The following is an 11,840-nucleotide window of genomic DNA, read 5'->3' as shown; positions in this document are numbered from 1 at the left end:
TGTTTTTCGTTCATTTTTTGTACACAAAGTAGGACGTTAGTTTTCTCGTTTGAATTGTTTTACATTAGTCATTTTGGGGCTTTTTATAGCTGACTATGCAGTATGGGCTTTGCTCATTGTTGAAGACGGTACGATGAACTGTAGTTGTTAATTTCCGTGTCTTTTTGTCTAGAGTTGTCTCATTAACAATCATACCATATCTATTTTTATATTAAATTGTTTTTATCTTTAAGGATATTTTTACTTTAATTTATAATAGTATATGCTGATGACACAATTATTCTAGCAGAATCACGACAATCAAGAAATGACTTAAATGTTAAATGTGGAAACTATTCATCAATATTAATTATACAAAAGTTTCAATGTGGTAATAAAACTACCAAAAATGGACAATCATTATATTAAATTAATTTGATGAGAAATGATGAAATACAAGTAGATACTTTGGATATTTACAAGCACACTTTCTGTATATGATCGTTAATAAAGAGAAAATTATAATTGTATGTAATGAGACCTTGTGTTACTTAACTCAAGACATTTTCATACGTCATTTCTTCCCAGCTTAGGTGTTCGACAAGAAAGCGGAAACTATTCAAATAACTGTTGCAGCTTCAGCAAGAAAAAGACAAGCTGCTATAGAAGTACCTGTGCAAACTTTACCAGCTACATTGGATTCAAACCAAACGGACACAGTAAATATGCCAGTTCATACAGGATTAACCAAAGGTTATAGCCAGTGTTTCATTCTAGGGAATTTTATTCTGCAACCTCAGTGAACACATTTGGTACCCCGATATATTTTTGAGTATCAGTTAAAAGACACAAACAATAGGTGAACACAGTAATTAAACAGTCAAGATTCTAAAGGGCATCAATTTGTAATGGAACCTCAAACTTTAATTCATTAGTCATCCGAATCAAAATACTAGCATGTACACTGGTATGGTAACACTTTTAATGTTACTAAAAGTATCAGAGAAAAAGTGGAAAATATTGATTTGGGAATTTTGTTGACAAACTACAATACAAAACAGGCGACATAAACTGTAATATTTACAGGGTATGGATTTGTTGTACAAAAAACACAAACAAACAAACAAAGGACATTTGCATTTATTATGTTAATAGTTGTTAATTCGTGTCTAGCTAATCATAGAAAACTAGAGTACATGTCGGCTCGTTTAAGTGTAAATAGAAATATTAACAGTCTAAATTGGAATCTGTATGATGCAAGTTAAGATGCATTAACGGATACATAGCTTTCATTATTGTACCTTGCTGAAGGTAATGGCACAAGTACTTCAGTGGTAATTTCTAATGGTTATAATCCATTGTATGCTTAGGAAATCGGCTTCAATACCAAGATTAATGTTATAATGTATTATGGCAACACCATCTATCCAATCAAATTTGGAAATTATGCCATATCCTGTCGTCGTCTTGAAATTGTCAATGATGGTAGGTTGAGAAAACTTTACGACAAAATATATGATTTAGGCTTCCCAACTGTTAAATTAAGATTTTTATGTAGCAACATTCCAGCAGCGCCTGCATATAGAATATGTATCTCCCTGCTGCTATTCCATAGCTTTCATCTATCGTGATTTCATTGATAGAGGGTTTTTTCTAACAAGGAAGCTATTAATCCCAAAGTGGCGAAAAAATCAATACACTGACAAGTATTGCAAACAAAAGGTCGCCAAAATATCAACAAATAATGAAAAATATTTGCCCAGTTATTTTACTGACAAAGGTAAAAAATGTTTAGTTAAAACGGGTACAATCTGTCAAATTCGTGTTGTGTTTTCCGATTCAACTCAAAATTACAAACTTCGCAAACAAAAACATAAAAAATACATATGAAAATAAAGCACAATCCCTCACTTAAGGGGTTTAGTATCATACTATCATTTATGGGGTTCGTGTTGCTTATTCTTTAGTTTTCTATATTGTGTAATGTGTTCTATTGTTTGTCTGTTTGTCTTCTTTCATTTTCAGCCAGGTGTTGTCGGTTTATTTTCGATTTATGAGTTTGACAGTTCCTCTGGCCTCTTTTTAATATATAGAAGGAATATAACCTGTATCATGCCAACAACTGGTTTTGGAATACATTTGTTTATTTCCGCAAATAGTTATCAAAGGTATCAGGCTTTTAATTTATTACGTCATACGCGCGTTCGTTTACTTAAGACTCACCAGGACGCTCAGATCAAAGTAAATATAAAGCCAAACATTCCGTCTTAAAAAAACAGATCAGTTAATTAAAAGGTAGAAATAAGAAGATATTGTAAAAGAGCTAATTAGACAACTCTCTATGCAATTCACAATGTGTCAAAAGTTAAAACCATTATAGGTCAAAGTGCAGCTTTAACACGGAACATTGGCTCACATCTAACAGCAAGCTATAACGGGTCCAAAAATGACTAGTGTAAAACCATTCAAACAGGAAAACCAACGGTCTAATCTATATTAAAAACAAGAAACCAGATATGCTTTTAAAACCACATCAACAAACGACAACCACTGAGGGTATATATAGTAGGCATACATTTTGACAATTTCTATAAGGTTATGGACAAATACACTTAAATTTCGTTTCAATAAGCATATGTTTCAGCTACACAAATCTGGAATTTGTAGTACGTATAAAATGGACAGTTCTTGTCCATTCGGTTTTGATGTGTTTTGTTATTTGATTTTGCCATGTGATTATAAACTTTCCGATTAGATTTTCCTCTAAGTTCAGTATTTTTGTGATTTTACTTTATACTGTAAGATATATCCGTAGATATGGATATATTAACACCCTGATGTATCCAAGAACATCATGAAGCGAAGGTACTGAAGGGTGTAAAAATATGCATATCATCTCATAAATCGCTAGATTTGAACTAAGACCGGTGATAAATTCAATCACATCTACGTTCACATTCCCGGTTTAATTGAAGCAACGTTCGATTATATGGATTAACTACAACCCGGAGCTGTGGGTTTTGTAACGACGTGCGGTAACCAATCAACATCCTAGATAGCTAATAAACCGGGAATGAAATTATTGTATGCTTGGGTTGTATATAGTTGTAAACATGCTTTAAAAATAATAATTTCTTTTAAAAGAAATTAATATGCGATCACTTTATTCGAAATTGGACAATGAATTTAACATTTGCCAGTCAGGTCAGTTTGTTTTTTGTTCCAAAAGTTTGTTTGTTTAAACCTTAAGTGAGAACTCAAAACAGTAAATATAATTTTATATTCTTATGTCAGTTTAATCTATTTTGCTTTTCGAGTGACACGATCAAATATAAGCTGTTTTTTCTTTATGCTAAAATAGTTATATATGTCAGTTGTTGTAAATATAATTATGTGAGTATTTTGCACTCTATATTGTTTGACATTGTTAAACCATATGTAATGTTTTGCCTCTTGTTTCAGTATATGCCGACAGAGAGATAGATACAGTATTGAAGCTTCAATTAGTCAAGATATATAAGTATTGATATCTTAAAGAACACAAACAGTTTAATCAACAACGTCACAGCCATTGCATACAGCCTGGTGAAATAACAGGTACGGTATAGTATAGCAGAAAGACAATAATGTAAAAAAAACCCAAAACTTCCCTAAAAAGTGGTATGAAAACTTTAAAATTATTGATCATTTAGAAGAATAATACGAAATAGTTTTTTTTAGGATTATAATTTAGTACGCCAGACGCGCGTTTCGTCTACTAAGACTCATAATTGACGCTCATATCAAAATATTTATAATGGCATTTAAACAGAAATATTGAATAACGGGACGACAGCTAGAAGAATACAAAAAAAACCCCGATACAAACAAGAGGATGAAGAAAGAAGATTTAAAGTATCGAAGTCAAACTAGAAAATGTAAAATGTATTTTTTTTTATGAAAATATCTTTTTATAGTATAGTACAGCATGATTGAAATCAACTAGTTAAGTATGATGAGTTTACTCTCTATTGCTATGCAAGTAAGTGTGGATCTTTTTATTAATTATAACATAATTACAAGTGTGTTTCCACCGCATTTAGTCAAATTGTTCATTCTTTTATGGACCTTTTTAAATTACAATGACCGGTATTGAAATGGGACAGAGTTTAGTTCTTAAAAGAATATGTTAACCCAATAACGTGTTTATGAGCTGGCTACAATTCAATAAACTTGTGGGAAATTGTCTCAGTTCATATAGTTATTTTTTATACCCTTTGTGTAAAATGCGGATCTTTGTTAAACTGTTAAATTTGTGCAGAAATTGTGTTGACCTTTGGAGACTAACAATTTGGCATATTATGAAGGCATTTGTAAATATTTGAAGACCGGAGACTGACCTCCAAATTCCATGTGTATTGTGCCGTTATTTTTGTTGGTTCATTAACGTAAAGCTGATATCTCCTGTTCTCTTAGTGGTTTGTTATCCTTTTCAAAATATGATTGTCACGTGTATTTAAACCATATAAATGTCTTTTTCTAATATTTAGTGCTTGTTATACACAATGCAAACTAGATTCCTTTTCATTTTTGTATTTAACATGACAGTTATTTGTTAATAAAAGCAAACCAATGAGATAAAACACATCTCTTAGGGGTTACTTGCCCTTTTCAAAAAATGTTATTAACATGTATGTCAACCCTATAAGAAATACATTTTCCTAATATCAAGTACTTGTTATATACAATGCAAACTACTAGATTCCTTTTCATTTTGATCTTTAACATGACAGTTATTTGTTAATAAAATAAAACCAATTGGATAAAACAAAGTATTTGACACACATTTGTGACATCTGCTCTGTAAAAATGTATGAAAGTTTGATTTCAGTTTTTAAAGCTGTAAAATACATATTGTCCCCCCCCTTTTTTTAAAGTATTTAAATCAAACACAAAAAGCAATCCAGAAGCCTTTGAGTGTTTCAAATGTTAATCATCATTTAGCAAAATGCACTCAGATAGATGCATATTAGCAAGTCAAGTTTTCAATTTATAAACTCGCCAAATTTACAATGCAAAAACTCCAGTTACAAAGGATTAATAAAGTAGAGAAATACTAATGAAACACTAAAATTAACAGCTTATATAAAGGCCCTATCAGCCGCGTACAGTTGATATGCACAAATTCTGACGTATTTGCTTACAATTAAAAGTTATACTTACCTTTTCTATTAAACGAACATAACAACAAACCAATGGCAATGGTAATGGCAAAACCAAAACTTGGTAGAAATAAGTATTTAAAAAAAATAAAGATTATACAAAGGAGGAACCAACAGTTTTGCTTCATTTAATTAAGGACTCAAATTCATGATAAGATAGACGAAAATAAAATCAGATGCTTAGGATCGGAAAACAGCTACTACGCACTAATTCAACTAACAAAATGTATTAAGTCGTATTCAGTTGATAAGATATATCAGGATGTTTCATGATTTCTTTTATAGAGGGTTGCTGCTAACTATGAAGCTATTAAATCAAGTGTTCCAAGTAGAGGAGTTAAAATCATCCCTTCGAAAACTTTATGGACGTCATTACAAGTTTGTTGACCTTTATGGGATATCCGTTTTACAGATGGCAGCGAATATCTTCCTTATGTCATAACCACAATTATATTTTCTTTTTTTTACGAATGTGATCATCCAAATTAGACTAATTATCCGGTTTATACTGATATGAGAAAACTATCTGTCTACCTTTCTGGAGCACCTGAGATCACCCAGTGTAGGTTAGGATTCGTGCTGTTCGGTGGTTAGTTTTCTATGTGTTTTGTATCTTTTTTTCTTTGTCTTAGCCATGTTGTCAATTTAATTTCGACTTATGAGATTGAATGTACCTCTTGTATTTTTCGCCACCTTCTTGTAAGTGGTTTTCGGTAATAAGTTGCGCATTAACATTTTAAATTTTGATAGAATGGTATCTGCTTATGTAATGTGCGATTAACATATTGTCGACACAGCTTCGATAAGTCGTTCTTGGGGATAAGTCGTAAATAGTGATTTTTATACCTTGTACATGTAATATGGAGAGAAATTTTACAACATGGTATAACAATCCGTTTTGAATTTGGAACAACAATGAAGAGGCAGCAGACAAGAATATTAAAAATTAGAAACCCAAAACCCCTCCCAGTAATTTACATTTGTTGTAAGCAACATATTTTGGCTTTAATATTGATTAACTTATAGGGTCTTTGCATCGGAAATAAACACATTTATTCTAAAACCAGTTGTTGGCATGATACGGGTTAGGTTCTTCTCATATATTTTATGATGGTATAATACTAAACCCCTAACGGGATGGATTGTGCTTGATATTCATATGATGAAGACATAATCTTTCAATCAGTTTAATTGAGGTCTGGAGCTGCCATGTGAATCACTGCTAGTAGACCTTTGTTAATTTATAAATCATTGTCATTTTGTTTAGTTTCTTTTACTACCTATTCTGACACCGGACTCGATGAACTGATTTGTACTGTGCGTATTGTTGTGTGTTTGTTTTTTTTACATTTGGTAGAGGTATAGGGGGAGGGTTGATATCTAAAATACATGTTTAAGCCCGCCGCATTTTTGCGCCTGCCTTCAGTCAAGAGCCTCTGACCTTTGTTAGTCTTGTATAATTTTTTATCTTAGTTTCTTTGATATTTTTCGGAGTTAAGTATGACGTCCATTATCACTGAAGTAGTATACATTTTTGTTTAGGGGCCAGTTGAAGCACGCCTCCGGGTGCGAGAATTTCTCGCTGTATTGAAGACCAATTGGTGGTCTTCGGCTTTTATCTGCTCTTTGGTCGGGTTTTTGTCTCTTTGACACATTCCCCATTTCCATTCTCAAGTTTACAATGTATAAGAATATATTATGATTTCAGGTGATGTTTCAGTTGACAATTTCCGATGTAACACCTTTTGTATTTACGCATGTGGACAGGTGAAGAAGACGGATGCTCGCTATCAATTCATAAGATCTACGGTTATGACATTTCAATTGCCTGTGATATTGGGTAACTTCATACATATTGAATCTGTTTGATGTCAATTATATATTATATCTCGACAATATTATGCATACATTTTGCTAAATTAAGGCTATAGATACATACTACCAGATTGTTTTTGAGTTTTGATTATCATCTGGGATATGTATCAGTTACACAATCTTGAATTTGTAATACATAAAATACCGAACTCTGAGGAAAATGCAAAAGAGAAGTCTCTAATCAAATGGCAAAATTAAAAAGCTCAAACTCATCAAACGAATGGATATACGATGACTTTAAGAACTTGCATGCTTGAGTTGTAGATGTAAAAAGTAAACATGCTTTAAAACTAATAGTTTCTTTTAAAGAAACATCATGTGCGATAACTATATTCAAAAATGGCACAGCGGAATTCAACACTCCTCGAGGGATAAGTTTTATTCTTATTTCTAAAATTATTTATGTTTAATTACTTTTGAAGATATATAAATTTCATATAATTTTGCAATCTTAGGTCAGTTAAATCTTTACCCTATGCTGATTTTCGCTCAATACTTTTTACTTATAAGTCGTTGTATTTATGCTCACATGATTGTAAAGCTCAGTTGTACTTTAAGATATTTCAACAAGCACTAATAGATAATCTTTGTGAACATTTTTCAACTCTATTTTGTTTGTCATTGTAGTAGCATAATTTTGTTATATTTTGTCCCTTGTTTCGTCGTATGCTAACAGAGAGATAAATGAAATCTTGAAGATTCACCAAGTTCCGATATTTTGGCATTGTGATCTTCACGAACAGAAACAGATGACCAACACCGTCACAGCCATTGTATACAATCTTGTGAGGTGAAAGATACGGCATAGTTTAAGCAGAAGGACCATAAAGTAAAATAACACGAACAAAATAGGCGGAAACAATAGTCAAAAGTGAAGAGTCATGCAATTTAAAAAAACTATTTAATGTCAAAGAGAGTAACACAAAAATCTGGAAACTTAAGTATTGAATAACCCGATGATACAAAGCAGAAATGCCAAACGACTAAGGAGTGAAAAATAAAGAAAATATAAATTGAACAGAAATCATAATAAAAATTATAAGGTATTTTTCTTTTATTTTTTAGTTATTGTCCATCTACTGGCATGATTTATATAAACATTTATTAAATATGTGCAGTTTTCTCTCACTAACCAGTGAACAGTATTTCATAAGTTTTCAATTTATTGGTGTAGAAGTATGATTTTTATAAACGTTTACTTGTCATTTGGTATGATAATTTTTGGTGTTCATTGTCTATAGCTGATCACTCTTGAGTCATATTTTTAACAAAATCGTATAAATCTCTATTAGAACAGGGATATGTGATATGATTACCAATGGGACATGTCCACAACAGACCAAATGACATGCACGATATCTACCTTGTAGTTCTTGCTTTTGGCTTTTCATATTGTTGTTTTTCAATGTTGCAATCTAGAAATTTAGAACTGGGTCTCCTTATTGTTTCCTAGGAACGTCTATTATACCCATCTGTTGAACATTACAAATACTGTGATAAAATAGTAAATAAATTTTCATATACAATCATAAAACTTTTTTACAGTCTGTGCACTTTAAACCAGTTAGTAAAAGGGGTATTGATACTCTGCCTTATTGAGACCTCTACTAGCATTGGCTATGATCTTATTTCTTTTGCTGTCTTGTCCTTGACTTGACACAGAACAGTACCAATTCCTTTCGGACTTGTATCATTTGGCATTTTAAACTATTACTTTTCAGCAAGATAAGCTTAAATTTAAAGCGACGCAAACCATTACTTCTTCATTGTGGTGTGCTTTTTATCATGTTTTTTTTAATCATAGATTATTGAAAGTTGACCATCAAAACTTTGTTTAATTCAGGAACAACACATTATATTTTCTTTATCAACAAAATATATAATCATCTTGAACGGAATGTGAATAAACAAATCGCATACAAGTGTTAATTTAGAATCATATGTAATTATTGGACGACGAGTGTAAAAATATATGAATTATTCCTGGGGTGAATATGAAAGAATGCATATTTTGTAAAAAAAAAGCTATCAGACAATACTTCATTTAGAGATAGTTGATTGCAGACTAATTTTAAAACAAAACTGGTTAAACAGGTGAAAAATAAGTGAATTGATAATCTTTTTTCATATTTTCTGTGCGATCCCATTTGCTTATTGAATTTTAGCAGTTGCTAAATGATTTGGTATATCTAAGTTGTTCTTTAATAACAAACAGACACTGAGCAAGGAACTAGTAATATAGGGTTATTGCATGAATATTGTTCTCAGTAGGCAAGCTCGTGCAATATATGTTCTACGAGGGACAATATTCCCCAATATTCGTGCAATAACCCTTTTATTGTATAGCAATATAATATTTGAAAGTAAAAATTGGTTTAAACTAAGATTTTGTCGTTGATGACGTCATGAATTTTGAAGATCTATTGCACTAATGCAATATAAGAATTTATTGCACGCTAACTTTTCGTTACTTTTTGTGGAAATATTATATTGCTATGCAATACTAGGGATTACCTTAGTTTTATTTGAGAAACGTATCTGAATGCTCATTAATTTTATATTTATTTGGCCTTTCAAACATTCTTGATTTGATCAACACTTAAGAGTATTTAAAAAAAAAAACCAATTGGGCAGAATTTATCTTTGTTTCAAATAAAAAAAAATCTTGAGTAAAGTTGTATCCTGTCCAGTACTAGTACTATTAATAAATTTCATATGAAATTTCATTGCATATAAGAAGATAACCATAACTGGAAGTTAACCATCAAATGTTCACCTCTTTTATTTTAACTGTGTTCAAGCTTTAGTTACCATGTAACCTCAAGTTTCCAAAATATTCTGTAGAACCCCAAGTAAAAAAACTAATAGGGATTTAAAATACCCGAACTATATGTTTATGACCCAGAACTGTTTTACTGCAATGAAATGTAGGATTAATTACCTACAACTGTCCAATTCAAGGGAATATTTTTTTCGACCTGTTTTTGTATGCAAACGGATGTGACGAACTATGATTTGGTGGTATCGTACCTCTATGTTTCCATGAATTTTTATTGATATGGTCATAATGATAATTAACTGTTGAAAAAACTTAAAATTTTTCGAAATACTAAAAAGTAAAATCACAAAAATACTGAACTTTAATAGAGGAAAATCAATTCGGAAAGTCCATAATCACATGGCAAAATCAAATAACAAAACGCATCAAAAACTAATGGACAAGAACTGTCATATTCCTGACTTGGTACAGACATTTTCAAATGTAGAAAATGGTGGATTAAACCTGGTTTTATAGCGCTAACCCTCTCACTTTGATGACAGTCTCATCAATTTCCGTTATATTTACATTGATGATTCAACTAAACAGACATAATAAATAAAATAGTCAGAATATGGGTAAGGATTTGCTTTCGCATAATGGGTCCTCACTGTTCTTCAATCTTATACTTTTTTTTAATGTTTTGATTCGCGTATCAATTACGAGTCTGTTGCAGACGTGCGTTTGTCGTACACAGTTTAGATCCTGATATGGACTACGAGTGTATTTAAATTCTCTCTTTATGGCTTTACTCTCACACTAGATCTGTGTGGATGGCAATGTTCTCACAAGAAGTCACGTAGATAAGGTCAATACATTCGGAAAAGTATTGTCAAATTACAGTATAGGAGTTCAATAGTTTAATAGCAGTACATTTCTGAAGATTTTGATAAGATAAAATAAATTCCTTTACAGGCAAGTCCCCGTACACTTGTTTCAGATTGAACATAGCTATTCAAGTACATGAGGCATATTCAACTCAAAGAAATATCGATGCAGAATAATGTAAAAACTCAGATCGTGATTCTATTATGCTGTTTTTGTGAAATGTCGTAAACTATTGTATACATTCGTTGTTATTCTGTTGATAACATGTTGAAATGTACTTTCCTATAATTCTGTCCTGAGTTTTCTTGCATTTATTTTTGTTGTATTCCTGACATGTAATAATGTCATGTTAGTGGTATATCTAAAAGAGGGACGAAAGATACCAGAGGGACAGTCAAACTATTGCCATAAAGCGCTAGGTTTGGCTAACCACAAAACCCGGTTCAACCCAACATTCTGTCTTAAAATGTCCTGTACCAAGTTCGGAATATGGCAGTTGTTATCTAATAGTTCGTTGCTAGGTCGTATTTTTGTTGTTTTTCTTTCGATGGCCACCACATATTTGTGTCTGTGTTATTGGGTAAAATGACGTATATCTGACATCTAAAGTATTTGCTATAAAGAAATTCAAACTATAAGATTTCTATTAACTTCAATTTGTGCATATAAAAGTTTTTTTTAAATGAAAGTCAACCGATTAGAAAACACAAATAACTGTTGCATAAAATTTCATTATACTGACAACAATGTGTAAACCAAACAAACAGACACAATTGTTAATAAATATTTGTGCTGAATAAGACATAATATTGTCAATAATGATTTTATGTGCAGTTTTAGACCAAACGTTAATAAATATACTATCAGCTGAGAAAGAATAAGAGTTTTATGTCAAACTAACTAGCATAGCATAAAATGTAACAATGGAATATTTAAAAAAAAATTATACATACTTTATTGAAAACTTTTACATTTGTTAGTTTGATACAGAAAAGACCTGTACCTTATCCCGGCCTTGTTAAACATTAGATTGTATATTTATATATAATCCTTGAAGTTTGGATTTTTGGCAGCAGTATTTTTGTCTTAATATACAACATGAAATACATTTGGCAAAGTTGGTTTTCAATTGTAAATAA

Source organism: Mytilus edulis, chromosome 5 (assembly GCF_963676685.1).
Source record: "Mytilus edulis chromosome 5, xbMytEdul2.2, whole genome shotgun sequence".
NCBI classification, from domain to species: Eukaryota; Metazoa; Mollusca; class Bivalvia; order Mytilida; family Mytilidae; genus Mytilus; species Mytilus edulis.
The sequence above is the reverse complement of the archived record's forward strand: the minus strand, read 5'-3'. Positions refer to the sequence as shown.